Source organism: Balaenoptera borealis (assembly GCF_965194805.1).
Source record: "Balaenoptera borealis genome assembly, chromosome: 7".
NCBI lineage: Eukaryota > Metazoa > Chordata > Mammalia > Artiodactyla > Balaenopteridae > Balaenoptera > Balaenoptera borealis.
The window spans coordinates 4889464-4907332 of record NC_138864.1 but is presented as its reverse complement, the minus strand read 5'-3'; positions in this window follow the sequence as shown (position 1 = coordinate 4907332).

Here is a 17869-nt window from a genome sequence, read left to right as displayed (position 1 = left end):
AGGTACCCGACAAAAGAAAAGCAAACTCTCTTCAAAAAAAGGTAGAATTTTCCTAGACTTGAAATTATTTTTTTAACAAACGATATTTCAAATACACAATCTATGGAGCACTGTTAAAAATAACCGGATAACTCGAAGGAAATTCAAAGGAAACGAGCTATAAAAAGACATATGTAGGAATTTATAAATAAGAATTATTAGGTAAATACCTTAAAATAACCATTCTTATAATTTTTAATGGGATCAGAGAAAAGATTGAGAATTTTAGCAGAGAACTGGAAATCATATAAAAGAACTAAATACAACTTATGTAACTAATACCAAAAACTAAAGACTGAATGGGTCTAACAATAGATTAAACACACACAAAATAAAAATCAGCAAACTACATGATAGATCAAAAGAAAATAGAGTAAATCACAAAAAGACAAAAGTACAGAAGATGCGGAAAAGAAAGTAAGTAAGAGATATTGAGGATTCCGTGAGCAGTCTGATATGTGTGTAGTCTGAGGCCAAGAAATAGAAGAAAGAATTGAGGGAAAGCAATATTTGAAGAGATCAAAGCTAAGGAACTTTCTAGAACTTATGACATGTATCAAACCAAAGTTTCAAGGAGGCTTAGAAACTAAGTTGCGGGGGGCGGGTGTTGATCATACTAAAAACACCGAGAAACAAAGACAAAAATAAATTACAGAAGGAGCTGGGGGGTGAAAAAAAAAACCACAAAAAACAGCCATTGGGCTGAGACCTGATTCTCTCAGAAACAACGGAAGCCTGAAGAAAAAAAAAAAAAAAAAAAATAGATGGTATCGTTAAAGCATGGAAGGAATATAACTCCCAGCTTAGAATTTTATACCTGGTGAAAATAACTTTTAAAAATGAAGAGGAAATTTTAAAATTCAAACAGCCACACACTGAAGGCATTTGTCACCAGCAGATCTACAGGAAACAAATTAAAGGGTAGAATATTCTAAAGGAAAATAATAACGATACAAGTTCAGACGCAGGATAAAGGGCAGCAAAATGTTCAATCTGTGGATAAATATAAATGGACATTCATCTGTAAAACAAGAATAATAATTACTTATTCTATGTATTATCATGTAACATATGACAAACAATATAAAATATGTATAACTAAAATAAATAATAAATAAGGGAAGAATAAAATGACTTAGTCCAGGAAAAGCATTAAAATATCAAATAACATAGGTGCTGAGGAACAGATGGTACCTAGTCTATCTCAGAGTAACTCTTAAAGAATAATAACAGAGTATAGAACAGCCAACCTAATGCAGAGTAAAATACAAAAATAAAGCAATCAGTCCAAAAGTAAAAGGGAGATAGAAGAGGCAGGGCAACAGAAAGTTAAATATTTAAACCCCCAAATGTCAGTGATTCTAATTAATAAATACACTGAGTACTCTAATTAAAAGACAATGATTTTAAAATTGGGTTTTAAAACATCAAACTATACTGATTTCAGAGATACATGTAAAACATAAGAATATGAAAACAGTGAAAGAAACAGTGTAGAAACAATGTGTGTATCACCTAAACATGGGCTGAAGGGGAGCTGGTATGACTTCCAGATAAAGTAGAATTTAAGACAAAAATATTACTAGAGTTAAAGAATATCTCCTCTATCCATGAAATTATGATAAATTTAAAATAGTGGTAAATTTGTAGCTACTTCAAACATTGCTTAAAAAATATAAAAGGCCAAATTGACAGAACTAAAACTAGAAATAGACAAATCCACAATAATATTGGAAGATTTTAACACATTTTTCTCAGTAATTAAAAAAAAAACTATTAACATCATACTTTATGATAAAACACTAAAATTTTTCTTTAATGTGGACAATAAGAAGGGATACCAGTATAAGTGGCTCTATCCGGCGATGCCCAGGGTATCTCAGCCAGAGCAAAAGGCAAGAAAATAAAATGGTATCGGGATTGTAGCAGGTGAAACAGAAGTGTGTGATTCACAGATAATATGATGGCTTAAGTAGAAAGAGTCTAAAGACGCTACTGATAATGAACAGACGTGAGTTCAGCAAGATTGCCATATCTGATCCAGGGTACAGCAATCTTTGGCTTTTACAACATATATAAGCCAAAGGGGATTTGTAGTAAATGAGACTGTGTGAAGAAATCCTAGAAATCCACGAGAAAAGATGGAAACACAAGAGAAAACTGGGAGAGAGTGTCCTATTCAGGAAGTCCCCAGAAGGTGACACCCAAATAATAGACAATGTGCTCTGCTTCTTTAGCAATTCGATGAGTGCAGACTGAAGCCACAGTGACCTCATATGAGGAGGAGGTGGAACAGTACGCACTGTGACACGTGGCTGGAAAGTCTGTCATCACTGCAACACTCTGTAAAGCTCTTTAACAGCAGCATCACCTGAATTTGACAATATGCATGTCCTGTAACCTACGGTGACCCCTTTCCTAGCTGTGTGTCCATCCAGGAGCGTGGGCAGGATGCTCACAGTGGCTTTATTCCAACTCTAATAGCCAAGAGCTGGAAACAAGCTAAATGCCCATTCACAACAGAGTGGACGGCTTGTGGTTTATTCAGACCCTGGAGTGTCAGACACCAATGGGACCAGGAGAGCCTCAGCCCTATGTGACCAACAACAGGATGAATGCCATGAACGTGATGCTGGCACAACCAGCAACATCACAAAGCTGTTACACCCCCTATGATTGGAACAGCAGTCAGAGAGGAACCAGTTTCCTGGATCCTGGTAACTGAGCTGCAGAAGGAGCTGCTTGGAGGGAGGAGAGCAGACAGTGCCAGAAGCATCCATGGGGCTGAGGGGAGTCAGCGCCTTTCCCTGGCTGAACCCCCAGACGGCAGGGTCAAGGAGCGTGGGGGGAGCCCCCAGGTCAGGAGGCAGGCTGAGCAGGGACAGTACCACCCCACAGCCGCGTCTCTGCCCACTCAGCCTCTATTCTCGCCGCCCCTCAAGGGGAGAAATCCTCAAGTCCAGCACAGCAGACACAAATCCCCATGTGCATTTCTCAGGATGGAAAGAGGGAGAAGAGAAACATAAGACATGGCAGCTCCTCCTCTGAATTTGTAGAAGACCACAGGCTGTCTCCCTTTTGTTGTGCTAGCACCGTGGATGTTTTTCCCTAGAAAGACTTTTAAGCCTTCCTTTACCCAGAATCCCTCCCTTCAGAGGGGATGACTTTATTGCTTTGCCTAAATTTCCTATTGAACATTATTGATGGTTTGGAAGGACCACAAAGCATGACAGTGAATCCCTTGAGTTCCAGACTCAGTCTTTTTTGAGCAACTACTCAATTTCCCCCTTGACATTTGGAACTGATGATCCTAGAATAGTAATCCCTGTACATTGAGTGGAATGAGAGTCCCCATGGAAAGGTCAGGGCAGTCTCAGGCTTCCTGATAATGGAACTGACTCTGATCCCTGGTAGAAGAATTATTTTCTAAGAACTATGACTTCCCAAGCCCAGGAGGTCAAGGACACAGGAACAGAAAATAAGAGCTGAACTCGTAGGTGAGTAGGGGTAACACTGGGTGAGGCCACTGCTGCTTTCACCACATGGTTCCCGGGCCACGCATCTTGGTTATAAGGGAAGAAATTCTCCTGCCTGTCATTCTCCCACCGAGACTGGGCAGACATACAGAAGAGGGCAATGTAGTCCATGAGGATCAGCATCCTGGGGCAAAGGTAAAGAGAGCAGAGTCATTGTGGAGTGAGGTTGGTGTAAACAGAACCCCCACCAGCCTGGAAAGTCAGGGGAGCCTTCCTGGAAGAGGAGGCACCTGAGCTGGCAGGTGAATGGCATGAGCCACTGTCATTTCTGCTGTTCTGCCTGCCCTGGGCCTTCCAGCAAAGTCCACCCAGCACAGCCATCCACCCAAGGCTTCCTGTGCCACCTGTCTGAACCTCACCAGCCAGGCTGGGATGGTCCGAGTCTGACGTCAGGGCCTCATGCAGAATCAATGAGCTGGACGACCCTGTGCTGAGTCCACCCTCTTCCTCGGCCTCCGTCTGCACATCAGCTCCACTACATCTGCCCCAGCTCTGTGCTGTGAAGTCAACAAAAAGAATGAAAGTAGACAGGTGGGAGAAGATGGCGGAAGAGTAAGACGCGGAGATCACCTTCCTTCCCACAGATACAGTAGAAATACATCTACACGTGGAACTGCTCCTACAGAACACCCACTGAACGCTGGCAGAAAACGTCAGACCTCCCAAAAGGCAAGAAACTCCCCCCGTACTTGGGTAGGGCAAAAGAAAAAAGAAATAACAGAGACAAAAGAATAGGGACGGCACCTGCACCAGTGGGAGGGAGCTGTGAAGGAGGAAAGATTTCCATGCACTAGGAAGGACCTTCGCGGGCAGAGACTGCGGGTGGCAGAGGGGGGAAGCTTCGGAGCCACGGAGGAGAGCGCAGCCACAAGGGTGCGGAGGACAAAGCGGAGAGATTCCCGCACGGAGGCTCGGCGCCGAGCAGCACTCACCAGCCCAAGAGGCTCGTCTGCTCACCCGCTGGGGCAGGCGGGGCTGGGAGATGAGGCTCGGGCTTCGGTCGGATCCCAGGGAGAGGGCTGGGGTTGGCGGCGTGAACACAGCCTGAAGGGGTTAGTGCACCACAGCTAGCCTTGAGGGAGTCCGGGAAAAAATCTGCAGCTGCCGAAGAGGCAAGAGACTTTTTCTTCCCTCTTTGTTTCTGGTGCGCGAGGAGAGGGGATTCAGAGCGCCGCCTAAACGAACTCCAGAGACAGGCGCGAGCCGCGGCTATCAGCGCGGACCCCAAAGGCGGGCGCAAGCCACGGCTAACAGCGCAGAATCCAGAGACAGGTGCGAGCCGCGGCTCTCAGCGCGGACCCCAAAGGCGGGCGCAAGCCACGGCTAACAGCGCAGAATCCAGAGACAGGTGCGAGCCGCGGTTATCAGCGCGGACCCCAGAGACGGGCGTGAAACGCTGGGGCTGCTGCTGCCGCCTCCAAAAATCCTGTGTACGAGCACAGGTCACTCTCCACACCGCCCCTCCCGGGAGCCTGTGCAGCCCGCCACTGCCAGGGTCCCGTGATCCAGGGACAACTTCCCCGGGAGAACGCACTGCGAGCCTCAGGCTGGTGCAACGTCACGCCAGCCTCTGACGCCGCAGGCTCGCCCCGCCTCCTCCGTACCCCTCCCTCCCCGCGGCCTGGGTGAGCCAGAGCCCCCGAAGCAGCTGCTCCTTTAACCCCGTCCTGTCTGGGCGGGGAACAGACACCCTCAGGCGACCTACATGCAGAGGCGGGTCCAAATTCAAAGCTGAACCCCGGGAGCTGTGCGAACAGAGAAGAGAAGGGGAAATCTCTCCCAGTAGCATCAGAAGCAGTGGATTAAAACTCCACAAACAACTTGATGTGCCTGCATCTGTTGAATACCTGAATAGAAAACGAATCATCCCAAATTCAGGAGGTGGACTTTGGGAGCAGGATATATTAATTTTTCCCCTTTTCCTTTTTTTTGTGAGTGTATATGTATATGCTTCTGGGTGAGATTTTGTCTGTATAGCTTTGCTTTATAATAGCTTTATTTTACTTCACTATATTATAACCTCTTTCTTTCTTTCTTTCTTTCTTTCTATTTTTTCTCCCTTTTACTCTGAGCCGTGTGGACGAAAGGCTCTTGGTGCTCCAGCCAGGCATCAGGGCCGTGCCTCTGAGGTGGGAGAGCCAACTTCAGGACACTGGTCCACAAGAGACCTCCCAGCTCCACGTAATACCAAACGGCAAAAATCTCTCAGAGATCTCCATCTCAACATCAAGACCCAGCATCACTCAATGACCAGCAAGCTACAGTGCTGAACACCCTATGCCAAACAACTAGCAAGACAGGAACACAGCCCCATCCATTAGCAGAGAGGCTGCCTAAAATCATAATAAGGCCAAAGACACCCCAAAATACACCACCAGACGTGGACGTGCCCACCAGAAAGACAAGATCCAACCTCATCCAACAGAACTCAGGCACTAGTTTCCTCCACCAGGAAGCCTACACAACCCACTGAACCAACCTTACCCACTGGGGACAGATACCAAAAACAACGGGAACTACGAACCTGCAGCCTGTGAAAAGGAGACCCCAAACACAGTAAGATAAGCAAAATGAGATGACAGAAAAACACACAGCAGATGAAGGAACAGGGTCAAAACACACCAGACTTAACAAATGAAGAGGAAATAGGTAGTCTACCTGAAAAAGAATTCAGAATAATGATAGTAAGGATGATCCAAAATCTGGGAAATAGAATAGACAAAATGCAAGAAACATTTAACAAGGACGTAGAAGAACTAAAGAGGAACCAAGCAGCGATGAAAAACACAATAAATGAAATTAAAAATACTCTAGATGGGATCAATAGCAGAATAACTGAGGCAGAAGAAAGGATAAGTGACTTGGAAGATAAAATGGTGGATATAACTACTGCAGAGCAGGATAAAGAAAAAAGAATGAAAAGAACTGAGGACAGTCTCAGAGACCTCTGGGACAACATTAAACGCACCAACATTCGAATTATAGGGGTCCCAGAAGAAGAAGAGAAAAAGAAAGGGATTGAGAAAATATTTGAAGAGATTATAGTTGAAAACTTCCCTAATATGGGAAAGGAAATAGTTAATCAAGTCCTGGAAGCACAGAGAGTCCCATACAGGATAAACCCAAGGAGAAACACGCCAAGACACATATTAATCAAACTGTCAAAAATCAAATATAAGGAAAACATATTAAAAGCAGCAAGGGAAAAAAAACAAATAACACACAAGGGAATCCCCATAAGGTTAACATCTGATCTTTCAGCAGAAACTCTGCAAGCCAGAAGGGAGTGGCAGGATATACTTAAAGTGATGAAGGAGAAAAACCTCAACCAAGATTACTCTACCCAGCAAGGATCTCATTCAGATTTGATGGAGAAATTAAAACCTTTACAGACAAGCAAAAGCTGAGAGAGTTCAGCACCACCAAACCAGCTTTACAACAAATGCTAAAGGAACTTCTCTAGGCAAGAAACACAAGAGAAGGAAAACACCTACAATAATGAACCCAAAACATTTAAGAAAATGGGAATAGGAACATACATATTGATAATTACCTTAAATGTAAATGGATTAAATGCTCCCACCAAAAGACACAGGCTGGTTGAATGGATACAAAAACAAGACCCATATATATGCTGTCTACAAGAGACCCACTTCAGACCTAGAGACACATACAGACTGAAAGTGAGGGGATGGAAAAAGATATTCCATGCAAATGGAAATCAAAAGAAAGCTGGAGTAGTAATTCTCATATCAGACAAAATAGACTTTAAAATAAAGACTATTACAAGAGACAAAGAAGGACACTATATAATGATCAAGGGATCGATCCAAGAGGAAGGTATAACAATTGTAAATATTTATGCACCCAACATAGGAGCACCTCAATACATAAGGCAAATACTAACAGCCATAAAAGGGGAAATTGACAGCAACACAATCATAGTAGGGGACTTTCACACCCCACTTTCACCAATGGACAGATCATCCAAAATGAAAATAAATAAGGAAACACAAGCTTTAAATGATACATTAAACAAGATGGACTTAATTGATATTTATAGGACATTCCACCCCAAAACAACAGAATACACATTTTTCTCAAGTGCTCATGGAACATTCTCCAGGATAGATCATATCTTGGGTCACAAATCAAGCCTTGGTAAATTTAAGAAAATTGAAATCGTATCAAGTATCTTTTCCGACCACAACGCTATGAGACTAGATATCAATTACAGGAAAAGATCTGTAAAAAATACAAACACATGGAGGCTACACAATACACTACTTAATAACGAAGTGATCACTGAAGAAATCAAAGGGGAAATCAAAAAATACCTAGAAACAAATGAAAATGGAGATACGACGATCCAAAACCTATGGGACGCAGCAAAAGCAGTGTTAAGAGGGAACTTTATAGCAATACAAGCCTACCTCAAGAAACAGGAAACATCTCGAATAAACCACCTAACCTTGCACCTAAATCAATTAGAGAAAGAAGAACCAAAAACCACCAAAGCCAGCAGAAGGAAAGAAATCATAAAGATTAGGTCAGAAATAAATGAAAAAGAAATGAAGGAAACAATAGCAAAAATCAATGAAACTAAAAGCTGGTTCTTTGAGAAGATAAACAAAATTGATAAACCATTAGCCAGACTCATCAAGAAAAAAAGGGAGAAGACTCAAATCAATAGAATTAGAAATGAAAAAGGAGAAGTAACCACTGACACTGCAGAAATACAAAAGATAATGAGAGATTACTACAAGCAACTCTATGCCAATAAAATGGACAACCTGGAAGAAATGGACAGATTCTTAGAAATGCACAAACTGCCGAGACTGAACCAGGAAGAAATAGAAAATATGAACAGACCAATCACAAGCACTGAAATTGAAACTGTGATTAAAAATCTTCCAACAAACAAAAGCGCAGGACCAGATGGCTTCACAGGCGAATTCTATCAAACATTTAGAGAAGAGCTAACACCTATCCTTCTCAAACTCTTCCAAAATATTGCAGAGGGAGGAACACTCCCCAACTCATTCTACGAGGCCACCATCACCCTGATACCAAAACCAGACAAAGATGTCACAAAGAAAGAAAACTACAGGCCAATATCACTGATGAACATAGATGCAAAAATCCTCAACAAAATACTAGCAAACAGAATCCAACAGCACATTAAAAGGATCATACACCATGATCAAGTGGGGTATATCCCAGGAATGCAAGGATTTTTCAACATACGCAAATCAATCAATGTGATACACCATATTAACAAATTGAAGGAGAAAAACCATATGATCATCTCAATAGATGCAGAGAAAGCTTTCGACGAAATTCAACACCCATTTATGATAAAAGCCCTGCAGAAAGTAGGCATAGAGGGAACTTTCCTCAACATAATAAAGGCCATATATGACAAACCCACAGCCAACATTGTCCTCAATGGTGAAAAACTGAAACCATTTCCACTAAGATCAGCAACAAGACAAGGTTGCCCACTCTCACCACTATTATTCAACATAGTTTTGGAAGTGTTAGCCACAGCAATCAGAGAAGACAAAGAAATAAAAGGAATCCAAATCAGAAAAGAAGTAAAGCTGTCACTGTTTGCAGATGACATGATACTATACATAGAGAATCCTAAAGATGCTATCAGAAAACTCCTAGAGCTAATCAATGAATTTGGTAAAGTAGCAGGATACAAAATTAATGCACAGAAATCTCTTGCATTTCTATACACTAATGACGAAAAATCTGAAAGTGAAATTAAGAAAACACTCCCGTTTACCATTGCAACAAAAAGAATAAAATATCTAGGAATAAACCTACCGAAGGAGACAAAAGACCTGTATGCAGAAAATTATAAGACACTGATGAAAGAAATTAAAGAGGATACAAATAGATGGAGAGATATACCATGTTCCTGGATTGGAAGAATCAACATTGTGAAAATGACTCTACTACCCAAAGCAATTTACAGATTCAATGCAATCCCTACCAAACTACCACTGGCATTTTTCACAGAACTAGAACAAAAATTTTCACAATTTGTATGGAAACACAAAAGACCCCGAATAGCCAAAGCAATCTTGAGAACGAAAAATGGAGCTGGGGGAATCAGGCTCCCTGACTTCAGACTATATTACAAAGCTTCAGTAATCAAGACAGTTTGGTACTGGCACAAAAACAGAAATATAGATCAATGGAACAGGATAGAAAGCCCAGAGATAAACCCACACACATATGGTCACCTTATCTTTGATAAAGGAGGCAAGCATATACAGTGGAGAAAAGACAGCCTCTTCAATAAGTGGTGCTGGGAAAATTGGACAGCTACATGTAAAAGAATGAAATTAGAACACTCCCTGACACCATGCACAAAAATAAACTCAAAATGGATTAAAGACCTAAGTGTAAGGGCAGACACTATCAAACTCTTAGAGGAAAACATAGGCAGAACACTCTATGACATACATCACAGTAAGATTCTGTTTGAGCCAGCTCCCAGAGAAATGGAAATAAGAACACAAATAGACAAATGGGACCTAATGAAACTTAAAAGCTTTTGCACAGCAAAGGAAGCCATAAACAAGACCAAAAGACAACCATCAGAATGGGAGAAAATATTTGCAAATGAAGCAACTGACAAAGGATTAATCTCCAAGATTTACAAGCAGCTCATGCAGCTCAATAACAAAAAAACGAACAACCCAATCCAAAAATGGGCAGAAGACCTAAATAGACATTTCTCCAAAGAAGATATACAGATGGCCTACAGACACATGAAAGAATGCTCAACATCATTAATCATTAGAGAAATGCAAATCAAAACTACAATGAGATATCATCTCACACCGGTCAGAATGGCCATCATCAAAAAATCTAGAAACAATAAATGCTGGAGAGGGTGTGGAGGAAAGGGAACACTCTTGCACTGTTGGTGGGAATGTCAATTGATACAGCCACTATGGAGAACAGTATGGAGGTTCCTTAAAAAACTACAAATAGAACTACCATACGACCCAGCAATCCCACTACTGGGCATATACCCTGAGAAAACCATAGTTCAAAAAGAGTCATGTACCAAAATGTTCATTGCAGCTCTATTTACAATAGCCAGGACATGGAAGCAACCTAAATGTCCATCGACAGATGAATGGATAGAGAAGATGTGGCACATATATACAATGGAATATTACTCAGCCATAAAAAGAAATGAAATGGAGTTATTTGTAATGAAGTGGATGGAGTTAGAGTCTGTCATACAGAGTGAAGTAAGTCAGAAAGAGAAAAACAAATACAGTATGCTAACACATATATACGGAATCTAAGGGAAAAAAAAAAAAAAAAAAAAAAAAGGCCATGAAGAACCTAGTGGCAAGACGGGAATAAAGACACAGACCTACCAGAGAATGGACTTGAGGATATGGGGAGGGGGTGGGGTGAGATGTGACAGGGTAAGAGAGTGTCATGGACATATATACACTACCAAATGTAAAATAGATAGCTAGTGGGAAGCAGCCGCATAGCACAGGGAGATTAGCTCGGTGCTTTGTGACCACCTAGAGGGGTGGGATGGGGAGGGTGGGAGGGAGGGAGATGCAAGAGGGAAGAGAAATGGGAACATATTGTATATGTATAACTGATTCACTTTGTTATAAAGCAGAAGCTAACACACCATTGTAAGGCAATTATACTTCAATAAAGATGTTTAAAAAAAAAAAAAAAAAAAAAGAATGAAAGTAGTTTCGGGGGCAAACTCCCGGGGAGAATTGTCAGCATCCCTAACTGCTCTACCTTCCCCTTCTGACCACAGCTAGAGATTTGATCTTTGTATAACTACCAATTATGGAGGTAGCCCATGAAACGCCCTTTGACTCAGAATAAAAGGAAGAAGGACAACACATGTGAGTAGCGTGAGGAACCTGTTTCCCTCGCTCAAACAGAAAATAGTGGCTGGATCCCTGTGATATGAATGAAGCAGATTAAATTAAGTTATATTAATCAGGAATGAAATAACACATAAAAGGTAAGATGTGAAATGTTTCCTGAAAAGTGAGTTTGATTCTCTTCACTGTGAAGAACAAGCAGAGTGTCAGTCGTCGTTTTACCGTCCATCCTCTGAAGACATAACATTCTCTACAATAATCCTTTCTGGCTTAGACCAAGAGGTCTCAGCATCAGAACTAAGCCAAAGAGTCAAGGACGTGTAAATGCATTATTTCCTTCTAATGCATGCAATTGTTTTTACTGATGCATAATTTTAAAATACTGCAACTTCCTTGTTGTCAGTATTGAGACAAAAATACTGAACAAGTATGGCTTTGCCCCTTCCTTTCCTCTTTCCTTTGGTGTCTCGTTCCCCACGAGAAGCCCTCACCCTGGCCCACTCCTCCAGGTCACACATTTTTCAGAGCTAGTCTGCACCTGGTAACTGGATCATCATTAGGAAGCCATCCATTCAACTACATCTTCCAGGGGCAGCTTGATCAAACATAAAGCTCATACTTGGCTGGACACTGGGCAACTGCATTATGAGCTCTCCAGACCCCACACATCTGTGGGATGCATCAGCCTTTCTCCTTAGGTCAGGAATGAGCAAGGATTTCTCCTATAGACGTGCAAATTAAGTTTTCTGTATACCATCAGTGGAAAACTAATCAATCAAATTTAACTTATTAAAGGTGGCCCAGACAAAAAGCACAGGAAAAGATGCTCAACATCACTAATTATCAGAGAAATGCAAATCAAAACTGTAATGAGGTATCACCTCACACCAGTCAGAACGGCCATCATCAAAAAATCTGCAGACAATAAATGTTGGAGAGAGTGTGGAGAAGAGGGAACCCTCCTACACTGTTGGTGGGAATGTAAGTTGGTGCAGCCACTATAGAGAACAGTATGGAGGTTCCTTAAAAAACTAAAAATAGAACTACCATATGATCCAGCAATCCCACTCCTGGGCATATATGTGGAGAAAACCATAATTCAAAAAGATACGTGCATCCCAATATTCATAGTAGCACTATTTACAATAGCCAGGGCATGGAAGTGTTACAGCAGGCGGGTAGCTAGGTATGAGCAGAAACATGGGGGCAGGAGCCAGGTGGCAGGAAATCACACATCGTGCAAACAGTGTGGGTCCATGGGCAGACAAAGAGAAGCAGGAACCTCCAGAATGACAGGAAACCACACATTTTGGGTGATAAGAGTCCTGGAAGCAGACAAAGAAAGGCGGGGAAAGGTGGGAATCTCCTACATCTGAATGTAACCTGTTGCTCATTGTGTTCTCATTACAATAAAATTAACCTTACAAATAAGAAGTACTCATCATGCACTGACACCATGACACTTCTGATCTAAGCTAAATAAGGACAAAAATCCCTCTTCCCCTCGGGAAGATGGAGCTGGGATGAAAATCAGGGAATACGACCCCCAAACTCCTCCTTCCCCAGTGAATATTCTGCCCATTCATTTGTATGTCCCTCATAACTGGCTTGCCAAAGAAACAAGGCAGCAGCTTCTCACCTGCCTGCCCATTCTCCCTCTGAGAGTATCCCTGCTTAAATAAACTCTCACTTAACTTTCTTAACCTCCTTGCTTCATCTCCGAATTCTTTCGTGACAAAGGAAGAACCTTAAATTCACCGGGAACAGAAGCAACCTAAATGTTCATCAACAGAAGGGTGGATAAAGAAGATGTGGTACATGTATACAATGGAATATTACTCCGCCATAAAAAGAATGAAATAATGCCATTTGCAGCAACATGGATGGACCTAGAGATTGTCATACTAAGTGAAGTAAGTCAAACAGAAAAAGACAAATATCATACGATATTGGTCTTGGAGAGGAAGCAGTGAGTGGTGGCATGAAGTGAGATCTTAATTCCCTGCCCAGGAGTTGAACCTGGGGAGCCTGGAGGAAAACCAGGAATCCTACCCACCACACCCCCTGGCTCTTGCCCCCAGTGAAAAATGCATTTCTCACAGAGGCAAAACTGTAAAAACAGGTACAAAGCTTATTATTAGAGACATAGCACAACAACAAGTGGGAGAGCACACAGAGAAACAGTTTATTTAGTTAAGATGGAAGCAGGGCAGAGATGCACACCCGGAGAGAAAGGGTGTGGGCGTCCTCCCTAATGAGAAGGAGCCCAGTAAAGAGGCAGTTAAGTCATTCATATAGGGCAGTTCTTCCGGGTCTCTGTTTACCTCTGGCCAATTACCTGGTTTCTTTTTCCACACCTGACCTGCCCTAGGACCCTCCCCAGCATGCGTGTGCAACTTTTTTCCAAAATAGATTACAGCCCAGAGGCCTATGAGATGACCTTAGCACCACCTATTATGGGGTGGTGCCCTTCCTTTTTGACCCCCAAAGAGCATTTCTGCACATGTGCAATGTTTCCTTTGCCCCAAGGATGGGAAATGTATGACCTCTTGATCTTTTCACAGGGTTTAACCCCTCTCTGTCCTTGCCGTAAGTGTCCGATATCCAGTTATCTACCCTATTCCTGTTGCTTTGTATATCGAAGTGCAGATCTCAAAATATAGACAGGACTCTGATCATAAATATGGAGTCCTGGAGCCCATTTGTCTCTTGCCTCAGGAAATGTAAACAGGGGGCTTGTAATGAATGTTTGGCCTGGAGCCCATCTTCTTCTCACCACAGGAGGTGTGAACAGGAGGCCAGTTGTAAATGCCTACGCTGGAGACCGTCTATCTCCTGCCCTCAATATCACCCATACGAGGACTCTAATTTTTAAAAAATTATACAAATGAACTTACTTACAGAACAGAAACAGACTTACAGACATAGGAAACAATTTATGCTTACCAAAGGAGAAACATGGGGAGCAGGGATAAATCAGGAGCTTGAGATGAACATACACACCCTACTATATATAAGATAGATAACCAACAAGGACCTACTGTATAGCACAGGGAACTCTACTCGATATCCTGGAATGACCTATATGAGAAAACAATCTAAAAAAGAGTGGATATATGTATGTGTATAACTGGATCACTTTGCTGTATACCGGAAACCAACACAACATTGTAAATCAACTATATTCCAATAAAATTAAAATTAAAAAAAAAAAAAAAAAAGGTGACCAAGTGGGTGGGCCTTGGAGATAAAAATGAGATCAGTGCTGTGAAGGAGTCAGAAGCTGAGACCAAGCTGACACCAGGGAAGCAGCTTTTACTGTAGTCTTACCAAAATTTCCATAATATATTTTTAATTTTAGGAAATCCTAGTATGCTCCTAAGTCAGCCCCCAGCAAAACTTCTGTAGGAGGGCATTAATGGAGAAAACATAGCTAATTAACATAATTAACTACCTGGTGCCTGCTCTGATCCCCTCTCAACCCTCTGATCGAAATTTCACCTGCTCTTTCCTAGGACACAGATTGTATAAGACAAGATTAAAACTCAACATTCCCGCTTTTCATAATCAGTTTCCCTGGCAACTGTTCAGCTTCACTTTGAGCCCAGTTTTTGGTTCCATTGTCTCCGTTTGTCCCAACTTATTGTAAACAACCTGTAATATCCAACTGCTAAGAGCCAGGGTGAGGCTCAGGTCAGCTTCAAAACTCCGGTGTCTAAAAAAACTTAGTGAGTATTTAACGTCCTCTTGCCCAGGGGTATAAGGCTGTCTCTGCAAAGCCATCTCTTGACCCCTCCCAGTGTTGACACAGGGTTGAGAGTGATGGGTTTTTCTTTGTTTGTTTGCTTTGTTTGTTTGTTTCCTTGTTTTTTAATCTGGCAAACCCATGGAAAGTAAAATGTTGGTTCTAACAAGGCCAAGACTCTCTAAATAAATAAATAGCACTGAGACTTTGTCTGACAAGTTTCTATAAATTCTACCTGTTCCACCTCCAATATTTCTGAGTTTGTTTCCTAGACACTGCAGCTCAATTATGGTCCAGAGTTCATAGTCCATGAATTACTTTTCGTGGGTTCCATTTTACTCCTAAACAAATGCAAAAACTGAGACAAATTCTACTCATATTGAATTCTTTAGAAACAACTGCCTCTTTGCTAAGCCACCCATGTCTGGTTACAAAAAAAAATCTATTCAGGGTCTTCCCTGGTGGCACAGTGGTTGGGAATCCACCTGCCAATGCAGGCAGGGGACACAGATTTCAGCCCTGATCTGGGAAGATCTCATATGCCGCAGATCTACTAAACCCGTGTGCCACGACTGCTAAGCCTGTGCCCTAGAGGCCATGAGCCACAACTACTGAGCCTGTGTGCCACAACTATTGAAGCCCACACGCCTAGAGCCCATGCTCCACAGCAAGAGAAGCCACCACAATGAGAAGCTAGTGCACCACAACGAAGAGTGGACCCCGCTCACCGCAACTACAGAAAGCCCGTGCACAGCAACGAAGATCCAATGCAGCCAAAAATAAATAAATAAATAAATAAATAAATTATTTTTTAAGTTTTATTTTAAAAAATCTATTCAAAATCAAAGCTAAAATGGTACTTTGCCCTTGGAACACAATCCAGATTTCCCAAAGGTCATCTTTGGGAATTAAACTGCAACCCAATACGTGAAGATAGCTCTTCATCATCCTTTTTATATCAGCACTGACAGAAATGTCACTGGTTCAGCAGAAATCTCTAGATTGTATTTATTCATTAAGAATGTGTTACTCACAGATACCTGTAGAATGTGAGAGCTGAGAAAGGCATTACTCAGGCCAGCACTTACCTTTTACAGAGTGAAACTGAGATGTAGTCAGTGCCGTGACTGCACCCAAACCAAGAGGAATGAAGCTTGTTGTGAACTCATTGTCTGAGACAGTGGTTCTCCATGTGTGGTCCCTGGACCAGCAGCTTTGTCACCGCCTGGGAACTTGCAGAAATGTAAGTTCCTGAGCCTCATACCAGAACTGCTAAATCAGAAACTCTGGTGTTTTTAACCAGCCGTCCAGGTGGTCTTGACACAAACCAACATTTGAGAACCACTCACCTGAAGACTGGGATTCTCTCCAGCACAGGGAGTAAAACACATGACTCATTTTCAGTCACCATTTATTAAGTAAAGGAATGAATTCCACATTCACAACGCAAATGCAATGTGTTGGCTTTTGTTTTCTGAATTCTAAAGTCAGTAATTCAATGAAATAATCATCGGTGGAAAAATGAACATATCCGTGGCACTGAGGAAGGCTAAAAATTTTTTAAATGTTGGCATCTCTCTTTAAGGAATGAACGCAAAGACACGTGTCCTAATACCTGTGATGAAGCCCTTGTAACAGCAGCTGCAGAGGAAAATGCACTGGTTCCTCTCTGGATACTTTCTGGGAGGACGGGCCTGTTTGCTTAGGACATGACAGATTTCTGAGGACAGAGATGGGGTGAGGTCGGAGGGAGAGCATTTGAGGGAGTGACAACTGAATTGAGGTCAGGGGTTGTTCAGGGCATGGAGAGCAGCCTCTTGGGGTGAAGCCCAGGGATGGTGTCAGGTGGAACATTTTGAAATTACAACCTGGGACAAATAGTTCCTATCGAGTAATGGAATATTGGAGTTTTGACTTTATTTGTGGCTGAGGGGCAGTTTCCATAGTTATCACATGAGGAGCAATAAGATGAAAGCTACAACCAGGAAGACAATCCAAGTGAACATGCAAAAGGGAAGCAGAGGCTGAAAATGGGGAGAATAATTTAGACACAATTATTAGAGACAAAACAAGAGAGTATAAGACATTGAGTTAGAAAATGATAGTAAAAAGTAAGACCATAAAAATAATATTCCAGAAGGTGAAGCCAAAGAAGGAACTTGGGTCCCATGAGGACCAAAGGCTGTTGAGTAATAGTTTATTTCCAGCGTCCAGAGGACACAGAACAGTCTGGAAAGTGGGTGGTGAGTCAGACTTGTTTGTGATGAATTTGAAGGGATCTCAAGGTGAATCCTCAGGAGAACATTTTGAAGTAGGAATCGGTATTCCCATTGTACAGATGAGGAAAACTGTGGTTTAATAAGCCTCAATAACCCATCTAGGCTCACTCAGCTGGAAAGTAGTGGAGCCCAAGTGCCAGACTCAGACTCTAGAGATGATGCTTTAACCACTACTCAAAATGATATTTCAGGAGAAACACCTTCTTTCCTGCTCAGCGGTCCAGAGAGGGGGGATTGAGAAGCCGCCCATCAAATGTGGAACCACCGTGTTCTTGGTGGCCTTTAAGTGTATGATCTCAGGAGACAGGAAGCTGATCACTGTGGAACAAGGCATGAGTGTGTGAACAGGATGTGACACCAGGAATGCGGGCTGCT